The sequence below is a fragment of the Pleurodeles waltl genome, chromosome 10 (assembly GCF_031143425.1).
Source record: "Pleurodeles waltl isolate 20211129_DDA chromosome 10, aPleWal1.hap1.20221129, whole genome shotgun sequence".
In the NCBI taxonomy this organism is placed as follows: domain Eukaryota; kingdom Metazoa; phylum Chordata; class Amphibia; order Caudata; family Salamandridae; genus Pleurodeles; species Pleurodeles waltl.
This window is the reverse complement of record NC_090449.1, coordinates 58,138,568-58,152,045: the sequence shown is the minus strand read 5'-3', so window position 1 is coordinate 58,152,045 and position 13,478 is coordinate 58,138,568. Positions and strand designations below refer to the sequence as shown.

Below are 13,478 nucleotides of genomic sequence, written 5' to 3'. Positions count from 1 at the left end.
AGCATGTCTTATGCCACCCTAGAGACCCCTCACTCAGCACAGACACACTGCTTACAAGCCTGTGTGTGCTAGTGAGAACAAAATGAGTAAGTCGACATGGCACTCCCCTCAGGGTGCCATGCCAGCCTCTCACTGCCTATGCAGTATAGGTAAGACACCCCTCTAGCAGGCCTTACAGCCCTAAGGCAGGGTGCACTATACCATAGGTGAGGGTACCAGTGCATGAGCACTGTGCCCCTACAGTGTCTAAACAAAACCTTAGACATTGTAAGTGCAGGGTAGCCATAAGAGTATATGGTCTGGGAGTCTGTCAAACACGAACTCCACAGCACCATAATGGCTACACTGAAAACTGGGAAGTTTGGTATCAAACTTCTCAGCACAATAAATGCACACTGATGCCAGTGTACATTTTATTGTAAAATACACCACAGAGGGCACCTTAGAGGTGCCCCCTGAAACTTAACCAACTATCTGTGTAGGCTGACTGGTTCCAGCAGCCTGCCACACTAGAGACATGTTGCTGGCCCCATGGGGAGAGTGCCTTTGTCACTCTGAGGCCAGTAACAAAGCCTGCACTGGGTGGAGATGCTAACACCTCCCCCAGGCAGGAACTGTGACACCTGGCGGTGAGCCTCAAAGGCTCCCCCCTTTGTCACAGCCCAGCAGGGCACTCCAGCTTAGTGGAGTTGCCCGCCCCCTCCGGCCACGGCCCCCACTTTTGGCGGCAAGGCTGGAGGGAACAAAGAAAGCAACAAGGAGGAGTCACTGGCCAGTCAGGACAGCCCCTAAGGTGTCCTGAGCTGAAGTGACTCTAACTTTTAGAAATCCTCCATCTTGCAGATGGAGGATTCCCCCAATAGGGTTAGGATTGTGACCCCCTCCCCTTGGGAGGAGGCACAAAGAGGGTGTACCCACCCTCAGGGCTAGTAGCCATTGGCTACTAACCCCCCAGACCTAAACACGCCCTTAAATTTAGTATTTAAGGGCTACCCTGAACCCTAGAAAATTAGATTCCTGCAACTACAAGAAGAAGGACTGCCTAGCTGAAAACCCCTGCAGCGGAAGACCAGAAGACGACAACTGCCTTGGCTCCAGAAACTCACCGGCCTGTCTCCTGCCTTCCAAAGATCCTGCTCCAGCGACGCCTTCCAAAGGGACCAGCGACCTCGACATCCTCTGAGGACTGCCCCTGCTTCGAAAAGACAAGAAACTCCCGAGGACAGCGGACCTGCTCCAAGAAAAGCTGCAACTTTGTTTCCAGCAGCTTTAAAGAACCCTGCAAGCTCCCCGCAAGAAGCGTGAGACTTGCAACACTGCACCCGGCGACCCCGACTCGGCTGGTGGCGATCCAACACCTCAGGAGGGACCCCAGGACTACTCTGATACTGTGAGTACCAAAACCTGTCCCCCCTGAGCCCCCACAGCGCCGCCTGCAGAGGGAATCCCGAGGCTTCCCCTGACCGCGACTCTTTGAACCTAAAGTCCCGACGCCTGGGAGAGACCCTGCACCCGCAGCCCCCAGGACCTGAAGGACCGGACTTTCACTGGAGAAGTGACCCCCAGGAGTCCCTCTCCCTTGCCCAAGTGGAGGTTTCCCCGAGGAATCCCCCCCTTGCCTGCCTGCAGCGCTGAAGAGATCCCGAGATCTCTCATAGACTAACATTGAAAACCCAACGCTTGTTTCTACACTGCACCCGGCCGCCCCCGCGCTGCTGAGGGTGAAATTTCTGTGTGGACTTGTGTCCCCCCCGGTGCCCTACAAAACCCCCCTGGTCTGCCCTCCGAAGACGCGGGTACTTACCTGCAAGCAGACCGGAACCGGGGCACCCCCTTCTCTCCATTCTAGCCTATGTGTTTTGGGCACCACTTTGAACTCTGCACCTGACCGGCCCTGAGCTGCTGGTGTGGTGACTTTGGGGTTGCTCTGAACCCCCAACGGTGGGCTACCTTGGACCAAGAACTGAACCCTGTAAGTGTCCTACTTACCTGGTAAAACTAACGAAAACTTACCTCCCCCAGGAACTGTGAAAATTGCACTAAGTGTCCACTTTCAAAACAGCTATTTGTCAATAACTTGAAAAGTATACATGCAATTTTGATGATTTGAAGTTCCTAAAGTACTTACCTGCAATACCTTTCGAATGAGATATTACATGTAGAATTTGAACCTGTGGTTCTTAAAATAAACTAAGAAAAGATATTTTTCTATATAAAAACCTATTGGCTGGATTTGTCTCTGAGTGTGTGTACCTCATTTATTGTCTTGTGTATGTACAACAAATGCTTAACACTACTCCTTGGATAAGCCTACTGCTCGACCACACTACCACAAAATAGAGCATTAGTATTATCTATTTTTTACCACTATTTTACCTCTAAGGGGAACCCTGGGACTCTGTGCATGCTATTCCTTACTTTGAAATAGCACATACAGAGCCAACTTCCTACAATGACTGTCTCTCAAAGTTAGAGTTCTGAGTGTCCTTTTCTACAATTTATGAAGGGTTATAAAACAATTCTATATATCCTTTACATTAAGGAATCCGGGCCTAGTCATGGAGTCGTAATTCTGACTACCAGATAAAGTATTCGCGTGGAAAAAATGGGGACCAGTAGGTAACATGTCCAGATGTCCAGCATGAGGAACACATTATCACTGCGTGTTGTGTTCTAATTGGCTGAGTGTTCCTAACTTTGTGGCATCTAACTTTTATGGTGTTTTGGAAACGCACGCCCCGCCAACCAAATGTGTTTTATTGGGGGCAAATTTCCTACAACTATTGTTGTTGCCTATCTGAGGGATCAATCTGGGTTTTTCCTGTTCGAGTGGTTGTCTGCCTGCTACGTGTCATGCCACCTGTGATCTGTCAATCAGCATCCGGTCTAGGTAGTAAGGCTTGCCTGACTACATATTTCTGACTCTGGCTTGATGAAAAGGTCACATCGGGTGGAATAGACAATAGTAATGAGTATGTTTGTTATGCACGCACATATCATGGCACACATTGACCTGTCTTTATCTCTATCAACATTCCCTCCTCTGGTTGAATTTCAACTACCTTATCCACCCCATACTGCAGGACAGTCGCATTATTTGAGGGGTTTGTGTTTCTGTTGTGTCCATTACTATTTCCCTAGTTGCATTCTACCTAATTTGAGGACTGCATTTTTACAGCGGGAAACCTCCACTTGCAGGAAACACGAAAATAGCCCAAGAATGAGGATCGAAAGCAGTGACATTGCACAGTCTGGTCACCCACGGGGGGGGTCCATGAAAACCAATCAAATAATCAGTCCTGCTCAGGGGCACCTTCCTCCTTCATGTCTGCTTGTGGACGATGCAGTGCATGGATGGCAGAAGTGAGTGTTCCATTGTTCAGGTTGGTACCAGGGATAAAACTACAACAAGATGAGCCGATCTTGGTGCACACCCCACCCTCCATTGCGGTCATAGAGTCCAACACATACTGATGTTGCATCACCATTAGGCAGATGGTTCTTAGTTCTTCCTTTATAGCGTTTAGGCTGAGCTCAGTATCGTTGATCATTTTCAACATTTCCCACCTGGTTACCAGCAAGCTTTTGCTTTTGTTTGTAGGGTGAAGAAGGGTATGGACCCTCCTGTGTTTACTTGAGCCTCAGTGAATAGTCTGAATTCTTCCAGAATGTCCTTGTACTGAGCCCAGCCAAAATAATAAGCACTTTTTTTCTCGAGCCTGATGCAACAGAGTTGCTTTCTTCTGTGGCGGATGTTGGAACAACTTGGACAGGTCTTCTCCAGGAATCACCAGGTTTGAGGTGTGTGTGGTCATGGGGGAGCAGAGTACCTACCATCAGGGGACAAGTTGAGCTTTGGCTATTTCTCCACACTGCCAGTAGAAGTCCATCAGCGCAGAGATTTCCCAGTGCATTTCTGGTGCGTGCACTATTGCTTCACAGTTCTCATTCGTGCCGAGCAGGGTCGTCCCTTTTCATCTGAAACACAAAGAATACAATGTACATTTCAGTACAATTGCGGGTTGCCCCTTCCCCTCCATTCACGTGTACCAATCTATCTCTGCAGCCCAGGCTTCCTCACATGGGATATTTATGCTAGTGTTCAATCCTCCGTTATGAAACTTGTTTCTCCTTGTATCATTAAGGTGGATGGGCCTACACAGGAACTTCATGACTGGGGTTCTTTTGTTATTAAAGAAGTCTGCCTGAGACACGCTAAGTGCCACCCTGGGGCCAACAGACGGAGGCAAGAGCAGATGTGTTTGTGCACTGGTGCAGCAGTTTTGTTACCTCCAAGAACTCTTTTCTGAAATGTCTCGGGCCAAACTGTGTCCTCCCCTACAGCGCCCTGCCTGTGCGTCCTGTCTAGCTCAGTTTGAATATGGCTAGGCGTGGTGTAAAGGTACAGTGTGGTGGGATTCGTCTCATATTGAGTGACGTTTACTACCACTCTATGGGGTTCTATCCTACTAGGTTGTATCTTGGCCCTAATTCTACAAGGGTACAGGTGGATGAGACCTTTTGCTTTCTCAGTGGCTACCTCTTGGGATAAATAAAGCCTTTCTGCGTCTTCAGCGTGTGGTATTAGTGAACAGGAATAGCATGGACTAGCTGCCTGGGTATCCATAGCGGTCATGTGCTGATACCATGTGTTGTGCAAAAGCGTGCAATGTAGTGTATGTCGAATACTAACATTAGGTTCATTGTAATTATAGGTGATGTGGGAAATGCCCCTACGCAAGCGCTGTAGATGTCGAGGTGGACTCTGACTTGGCAGATTTCTGCCTATGGATGGATGTGGCCATACTCACAGCAAACAGAAGGTGTACAGTAATACATAACTTTTGGAATCCTGCAGCTCTCGGGATGGCTTCCTGGTGAAACATCAGTGGTTTTCTGGTGATCGGGGGTGTTTCTGCTCTGGCAAATGCTGCAGTACCGGGGGTGCCTGTGCTTTGGTGAAAGAGTTTGTAGAAGTGTCCATAAAAACAGTCCAAAAGCAGTCAGTGGTCTTTGCGCACTTGGGTCTTGTCAGGGTTCTGGAAGTTGCAGCTGAAGCGGTAGCGGGCCGGTGTAAAGGTGTGCAGTTGGGGTTTGGTCGCAGACCTGTTGGATAAGAGCTGTGGGTTGTAGATTGGCTTTAGAAAAACAAATATCATTATTTCGTCTCTCGAGAATTTTGTGCCTTACTTTTTAGGGTCGAGCCTGCGTTGCATGCGCTCGCGCATGCGTATCGCAGTGAGACGCTTTGTTATTAGAAAAGGGCTCGCAGCCCTGTCGACATCACGTCAGTGTTATTAATTGGTTCGTGGGGTTGCCTATTAAAATCCGCTTGTTTTCATTAGTCGAAGGCATGCACACGTCATGCCTTTTCCGGTGGCTAGCCCTCCTCGAGCGCATCGACCAAGTACAGAAAACATGCGAGGCTCGTTGTTTTCTGTCCTGCTCGTGGACTACTTTTTCTCCTTTTTACTAGCGCGATTTCGCGTGGCAGAAGTCGAGCGCTTTACACAGTTAATTCCACTTTTTCGGGTTACGTACATAAATGCACTTTTGCCGATAGGTGAAAAGTCGGGTTAGGAGTTTACAATGCTATCAGCTCTAACATGAGCAAACGCGAGACCCGTTGCATTGCAAGTGCTTGTTTTTACTTATGTTCTGTACATTTATTTTGGAGGAGGGGGGGCATTTGGTCAACTATTTTAGTAAGTGGTAAGTGCTTTAGTCATGGGTAACTTGAGTTTTTTTTTTTTTATGGGTCATTTGGTCCCCTCTCCTCCAGTAGCGGCTGCTGCCAAGAAGAGGTGGGGCCACCGGGTTGTGGGGGAGGAGCAATAAAAATTTAAAAAACGTAGCTGCTGACTCTGTGTTTTGCTGTTCCCACCGCCTCAATTCTTTTCTTCTTCCTCCCCACCCAATTATGACCCTTCTCTCATGCTATCTACATGAGAGAAGCCCCAGGATTGGCCTGAGCGGGCAGTGGGCATGCGCTCTGAGTGGGAGCCTGCGCTTGGTCTCCACCTGACTGTGTACCACAGCCGGGTGGAGAATTCTAAGTGCGCATGTCCGTTTGGTCGGTCTTGGACGGCTGGCCAAACTGACATGGGCACTTAGAAACCCACATACCACTCCTCCTCCCTGGTGACGTGGGTGTGGCTGGCCCCGCCTTCAATAAGCCGAAAAATCTAGTAATTAATAATAAAATAATTTTATTATCCCTTTATTTCTTTGCTTTCAGCAGCGGGCGACGCTCCTCTACCATAGCGGAGGGGCCACCCATGCTCCTCTCACCTTGGTAGAGGAGAGTGTTTCTATGGGGTGATCTTTGTGGGAGTATTCCTTTTTTCCCTAACTTTTTTTTCCCTTATGTGTGTGCTCTACTGATGTGGTTGGAACCTTTTTGGCCTACATGTGCGTGGTGCGATGTGACAAGAAGAGGTTGTGTTGCAATTTGGGTGTTGCTGGTGGTTGCAACATGTTTTGAGGACACGGGTATTGCCCTCCAGTTCCGGCACGTGGTGTGCAATGCGTTCTCCCTAATGGAGTCAGGTGTCCTGGCTACGCCCTTCTCTGGAAGCTTTGTTTTGGGCTACGTTTTAGCATGTCGCTGGGCACCTTCCTAGGTCTTCATGCAATGCTGTTTTTATTGTGTTATGCTGGAGAGGGTCGGAGAGGTGCTCTGTGGCTGTTTTTGGGTCTGCTGCCCAGGTTGGGACCAGGGATTTCTACTCTGCGACAAGCCACCCTCGCTGGTTTGGAGGGACATGGTGCGACAAGGAGCCTATGGCAGAGAGATGGTATCTAGAGAAGATGGCGAGGCCTTTGCACAACAGTTTTGCCAACTGCTGGTTAGAAGGGAAGGGCCAGTGTGATGAACCCTGGCCAGAGGAGGGATCCTTCGAATCAGAGAACATGGCTGTCGCGGAAGACTGCATCTGACACCAGGGGCGGATCCCAAATGGAACTTCCCCTACATGCAGTAATGCCTGAGAAGATGGGAGCGCTATTGAGGAAAAAATACTTATCACTTCAAAATAACAATACTTCAACTTCATGGAAATAAAGACAGTCTTGCTTGCTCTGAAAGCCTTTTGAACTCAAATCATGGGGGAGACTGTGCGGATACATACATACAGACAGCACAACCACTATGTTCTACCTGAACAAGCAGGGAGACACAAAGTCCTACACGCTGAGGAAACTAACGCAATAAATTTGGCAAGGGTAATTTCAAGGAGGATCAACCCCTTCACCGTCTGCCTACTGGGGAAGGAAAACATGAAGGCGGAGAGATTAAGACAGGAAAGCGGTTCGCACAAATAGGAACTTAATCAGGAAACACTGGAAAGGATATGCAGAGCTTGGGGAAGACCAACAGTAGACCTGCTCGCAACAGCAGAAAACACAAAATGCCAAAACGTCTCCTCCAGGTTTCTAGACCATCAGTCTTAGGGGAATGCCCTGTCACTAAACTGGTCAGGGAGATTATTTACGCTTTTCCACTGATTCCCCTTAATACAGAAAGTACTGGAGAAAGCCAAACAACGAGGGACAAATCTCATCCTGTTAGCCCCCAGTGGGCCAGAGAGATTTGGTCCTCAGAAGTGCTTGAGTTGTCCATGGGGACAAATTATTAAACTCCAGACAAGGAAGGACTTGCTAACAATGTAAAGGGGAAAGGTGTACCACCCAGAACCGATAACACTCAGTCTAGAGGACATGGCGACTGAATTCAGAGAGTTTGTACACCTAGATCTAATAACGAGAATAATGGAAATTCTTAAGAAGGCAAGACAACCTACCACAAGAACATGTTACGCAGGCATATGGTAAAGAGCTATCCACTGATGCAAAGAATGGTAAAACGGAAACAATACAACACATGCGAGAGTGTTAACCTTTCTCACTCATCTATCGGATGGTGGGTTTACCTACTCATCGTTGAAGGTACACCTAGCAGCAGTAGTAGCATATACCAGGGGCACCTCGTGTGATAGTTTCTTCATTTCACCAGTAGTGAAGAGATTCCTAGAGGGATGAAAAAGAATTGCATCACCAAGATCGGTTTCAGCTCCATTGTGGAACCTAAACATGGTGTTAATGCAATTAATGACAAACCTGTTGGAACCTCTGCACAGAACCAATCTATCTCAAATCACTCACACAAGACTGCATTCGTAATCACTAGCACTTCACTGTGAAGAGTCAACAAATTGCAAGTGCTAACAGTACAGGAACCATACCTGCACATACACAAGGACAAGGTAGTCCTCTGAACCAACGCTTAATTCCTACCTAAGGTAATCAGCAGTTTCCATATCAAAGCATACAACTGCCAGTGTTTGTAGGAAAGTACCCTCTTTTTGGCATGGTTACCCCCCACTTTTTTCTGCTATTAGTGTGCTTAAACCATTTTACCTGGGATCCTGCTAACCAGGACCCCGTTGATTGTGCACTCTCCCTCCAAATTGGTTACGTAAGACCTTTGTGCACTCCACAATTGGCATACTGGTGTCAACTTATAAGACCCTAGTATATGGTACTTGAGTACCCAGGGCATTTGGGACACCATGGGTCTCCCATGGGCTGCAGCATGTCTTGTGCCACCCATGGGAGCCAAAGCAAAATGTGTCTGCAGGCCTGCCATTGCACCCTGAGTGATAAGGTGCATGCACCCTTTCATCACAGGTCATTACACCATGTCACTGTAAGTCACCCTTATGGCAGGCCCTTCCAGCCCAAAGGGCAGGATGCAGGTCTGTGTGTGAGGGCACTCCTGCATGAGCAGAAGTGCCCCTACGAACTCCAGTTCCATTGCACTTGACTTTGTAAGTGCAGGAAAGTCATTTTACACGTGTACTGGACACAGGTCACTGTGTCCAGCTACATAATGGTAACTCCAAACCTGGGCATGTTTGGTATCAAATATCATACCCCAATACTGTTGCCAGTATTGGTTGCATGATTCCATGCACTCTGGGGGCTCCTTAGAGGACCCCCCGTATTGCTCCTTCCAGTCTTCTAGGGTTTTCCAGGCTGCCTGTGCTGCTGCCACCCCTCAGACAGGTCAAACAGGGGAAGACACAGCAAAGGAATTCCTATGGGAGAGAGAGGCAACACACTGTAGTGTAGCCATTTTTAATGTAGCTTTATGCACGTTAGCTTAACGTATTAGGCCTTTGTGCCCTTTGCCCTAGATACATTTTATTCAACCTCGCACTGTTACTTTACAATAACCAGTTTCACGGTCTTGTTTTTATTTCATTCTATCACACTGTTTAGCTTACTTCAGCACTGTGTTCTCAAACAATACATTCTTGCTCGCTCTGTGCTTCAGTCTGGTACATTGCCGGTAAACGTGGTAGAAGTTTAGTCTCTAGTGTTCGTAGAAAGTACGCATCCTTATGTAGGGACATTTCTTAGAACATCTGCGTGTTAGTTATAAAAACACTTTCTAGTCCTAGTATACGTTAGAGGGAGATTCCGAGCAGCAACCTACAACTAGACGCTGACTGCCCCGTTGCAGATGCTGATGCAGATTACAGGCCTTTGCTCAGGTATGAGGGTTGATGTCCTCCCGGGGGAACCTGAAAGGCAGGCTTAGAGCTTCAGATGCTGTGCTCAGAATATAACTTAGAGAGAACATAATCTAGTTGCACTAGGATAGCCTTATTCTTGTGCTTCACTCTCCTCGTTACTATTTTAATCCTACTGTGTTGTGTAGTTCTGGTTATTGCAGCTCACGCTTTGCTATCTAAAATGCAGTTGTTTTATTAAACCAATCTTTAAAACTTAAACTGCCTTTGTCATTTATATATGAGACCGTACTGTGTATGAGAGAGCTGGTTGTGACCTGAGTGACCACGACTTCCCTGGGAAGTACTAAGATGTCATGCGCTCGGCTGCCCAATTGTCTCTTCCCTTCGGGAGAGATGAGGCACTGCTAGTTAGCCGGAGCGAAACCGGATTTGGGGTGACAAGGGTCCTTCACGGTGGGTCAGACTTAGTCCCCCACTCTGCGAGCGATCTTTCCGCCCAAAAATCCAGTAGTCTCATTAGGATAATGAGAGCCTACGCGACAACACACTCCCTTTGAAATAGGTGTTACAAGGTTTGGGAGCCGTAGTCTCCCCAAGCCACCGGTTTGCTTTGAAGGGCACATCTGGTGCTCTCCTTGCATAATCCGGTTCGCACCAGCCCAGGGACCCCCGGTCCCTGTTCTGGCACGACACTGGACATGGGTGGTGCCCAGAGCACCTCCAGGTGGCCACTCTAGTTTGCCATCTAGAAACCAAGATATGCTGAGACCCCTGGGAGCATCTGAGTGGCCAGGTCAGGCAGGGTGACGTCAGTCTGCTCCTGATGGGTGGTCACCTTGCAAGGTGACCAAACCCCTCTTTAGGGCAGTTTAGGGTCTCCCTTGTGGGTGGATCTCCAGATTCGACATGCAAGACTCCACCAGGATTACTCTGCATTGTTTACTTCTGCCACTGGTACCGCAACTGGTCACCAGGAACTGCCAAGACCTGACCTTGCACCATTGTTTCACGACTCCTTCAAACAACTGCAACATTTCCCTGGCTGTGCATCCTCTGGGGTCAGCAAGAATTCAGCTGCTCTAGGAAACCAGAAGGAAACTCCCAGGCACCTACAGCAGCAACAACCAGCTGCGTGGATCTGCTGTCCTCTGGAACCACGTGGATCCTGCATTACAGGTTGTAGTCAGGAGTGGGCCCTTTGGTCATCTCTGGCCTCTGTCTTTGAGCCTTTGCCTCTTCTTGCAGGACAGCACCCCTGTGCACCATGACTCTTGAGGCACTGAAGGCTTTGTTGACTTCTGCTCCAAGCGATCTTCAGGCTCTGAGTAGCCCCGCCTCCAGCACTTCATCCTGCCTGGGACAGACTCCTCTGCTGATCCATCTATGTGGGACTCCTCTTCAGGTGTGCTGATTTGGCCTCACTGCAACTTACTGTGCCTGCTGCCAGTGGGTTACCTGCAGGGACTGCAACTGCTTCTGCTGGCTCTCTCGACTGCCGAGGGTCAGCCCAGACTACTCTTCAGCAAGGTCCAAGGGACTCGATCGTTGGTCTTCTTCAGCTTTGCAACTCTTCTTTTGCATTTACCAAGGCTTGTTGGTGGTTTTCCCACACCACTGACCATCTGCAACCAGACAACCGACGTGGGACACCATCTGCCCCACCCACCGGACTTCACTTCAGCGCCCGGGCTCCACAGCTGGACTTGTTCCCCATCAAACTGGTTCTTCATCCACAGAAAGGTGGGTAGTAGCTCTTGCCCCACTGGACACTTCATCGTGGACTGGACTCTGTCCCCTTCTTTTACAGGTTCTCTTCTTTCAGAATCCACTGTTGGTTTCTTGAAGACTTGTCCTGTTCTTGCACAATCCTTTTTCTAAGTCCTTCTGTTAGTCCATGGGAAGAGCAGGTACTTATCTCTCCTCTCCTGGTCGCTGGGGGTCACACTTGTATTCAGCTCTTGGGGTTACTAGTTCTTCCAGCTCCCCTCTAACAACTCCACATTCTTGGGTAGGAGACTGTAACTCGCAATCCTCTTTCTTAGTATATTGTTTGGCCCCACCAGGCCCTTACTAATTACACTAAGTATTGCAAATGCTTGTCGTTTCTCTGCTAATTTCTGATTGCTATTGTGTATACAACTAGTGTGTACTTACCTCCAGTTGGGGGGGGGGGTGGGGGCTGCCTATAAGTAACCTAGTTTTGTGTTACTATAATAAAGTACCTTTATTTTTGTAACACTGTGTGGTTCTCTCATGTTTGTAAATGCTGTGTGACTACGGTGGTATTGCATAAGCTTTGCATGTCTCCTCGATAAGTCTTGGCTGCTCATTTACCGCTACCTCCAGAGAGCCCTGGCTTTCTAGACACTGCCTACACTTCACTAATAGGAGAGACCTGGACCTGGTATACAGTGACAACTCCTCAGGAGTCCACCACATCAGGCCAGCTTCCTCCATAGTAGGTCAAGATTACTGTCAGTACAAGGTACTTCCCTTCGGCCCCCGAACATTCCTGAAATGTATGGCAGTGGTCGCAGTACATCTCAAACTCCGAATATTCGTCTATCCATACCTGGATGACTGGATGATCAAGGCGTCAACTCCACAAGAAGCCCAAGCTCATTATCAAATGACGATCAATGTCCTCCGTCGACAACTGCTGCATGTTTGATACCAAACATCCCTATCTACAGTGAGGCTATCATGTAGCTGGGGAACTTGTCTTGACCAGTGCCCGGCACATGCATTTAAAATGGCTTCCCTTGTCACTATGTCTGAGAATTTACAAACACATAGCAGGGGCATATCTGGTCGTGCAGATATGCCCTCACATGTTATATAATGCACAATGCTTTAGGGCTGTAAGGCCTGCTAGACAGGTGACTTACATATTTTGGTTGCAGTGTTAGGGGACATGATACACAGGCTGTGTCATGTCATGTTTTAACTTTTGTCTGCACCAAGACACACAGCCTGCAATGGCAGCCTGCCATGTGCTTAATGAGGGGTCCCTTACGGTGGCACAATTCATGCTCCAACCCTTAGGGACCCTTTTTACCCCAGGCACTAGGTAACAGGTGTACCATTTACAAGGGACTTAAAAAGGGTGCTAATGTTTTTGCCAGTTGGGGAAACCTTGGCAGTTTTGGGAAAGAGATCTTGCACTGGGGACTTGGGTAGCAGGAACTCAGTGCACTTTAAGTTGAAATCTCATCATGGACCAGGCAAAAAGTGGGGTGTAACCTTGTCAAAAAGAGGCACTTTCCTACATGACCCCCTCCAAAACGAAGAAGGATGAAACTAACCTTTCTTAAGAGAGTCTTCATCTTCTAAGTGGAAGAACCTTGGAAGGCCATCTGTACTGGCATGGGCAGTCCTAGGTCTGTGTTCCACTGTATAGTCCATTCCCTGTAGGGAGATGGGCTACCTTAACAGTTTGGGGGTTTCACCTTTGATTTGTCTTAGCCATCTGAGAGTTCTGTGGTCAGTTTGAACATGGAAGTGAGAGCCAAACAAGTATTGCCTCAGTTGTTTCAAGGGCCAAACCACAGCAAAGGCTTCTGTTCCAGGGAGTAACCTCCTGCTAATGAAAGCAACAGGTTCGTAATGGCTATCGTCATTGATTTGCGGTAGGACTGTCCCTATCCCATGTTCAGAGGTATCTGTCTGCGCTATGAACTGCTTGGTGTAACCTGAAGCTTTTAGAACAGGTGCTGAGCACATTGTTTCCTTCAGAATGTCAAAGGCCTTTTGACAGCTCACTGTCCAGTTCACTTTCTTGGACGTCTTTATGGAAGTCAATTCTGTTAGAGGTGCCAGAATGGTGCCATATTCTTTCAGGAACCTCCTGTAGTACCCAGTCAAGTCAAGGAATGTCCTGGGTGGTTGGAGCTACCCAGTCTAGAATTGTCTGAATCCTGGGTTTTAGTGGTTGAACTT

The 13,478-nt window shown here is 48.3% G+C and overlaps 1 protein-coding gene across 1 annotated transcript in view; it reads left to right on the top strand.

Annotated features, from left to right (window-relative positions):
- USP11 (ubiquitin specific peptidase 11) overlaps window positions 1-13,478 on the top strand; it is a 368,572-nt gene that overhangs the window by 198,556 nt on the left and 156,538 nt on the right. The window lies entirely within an intron of this gene.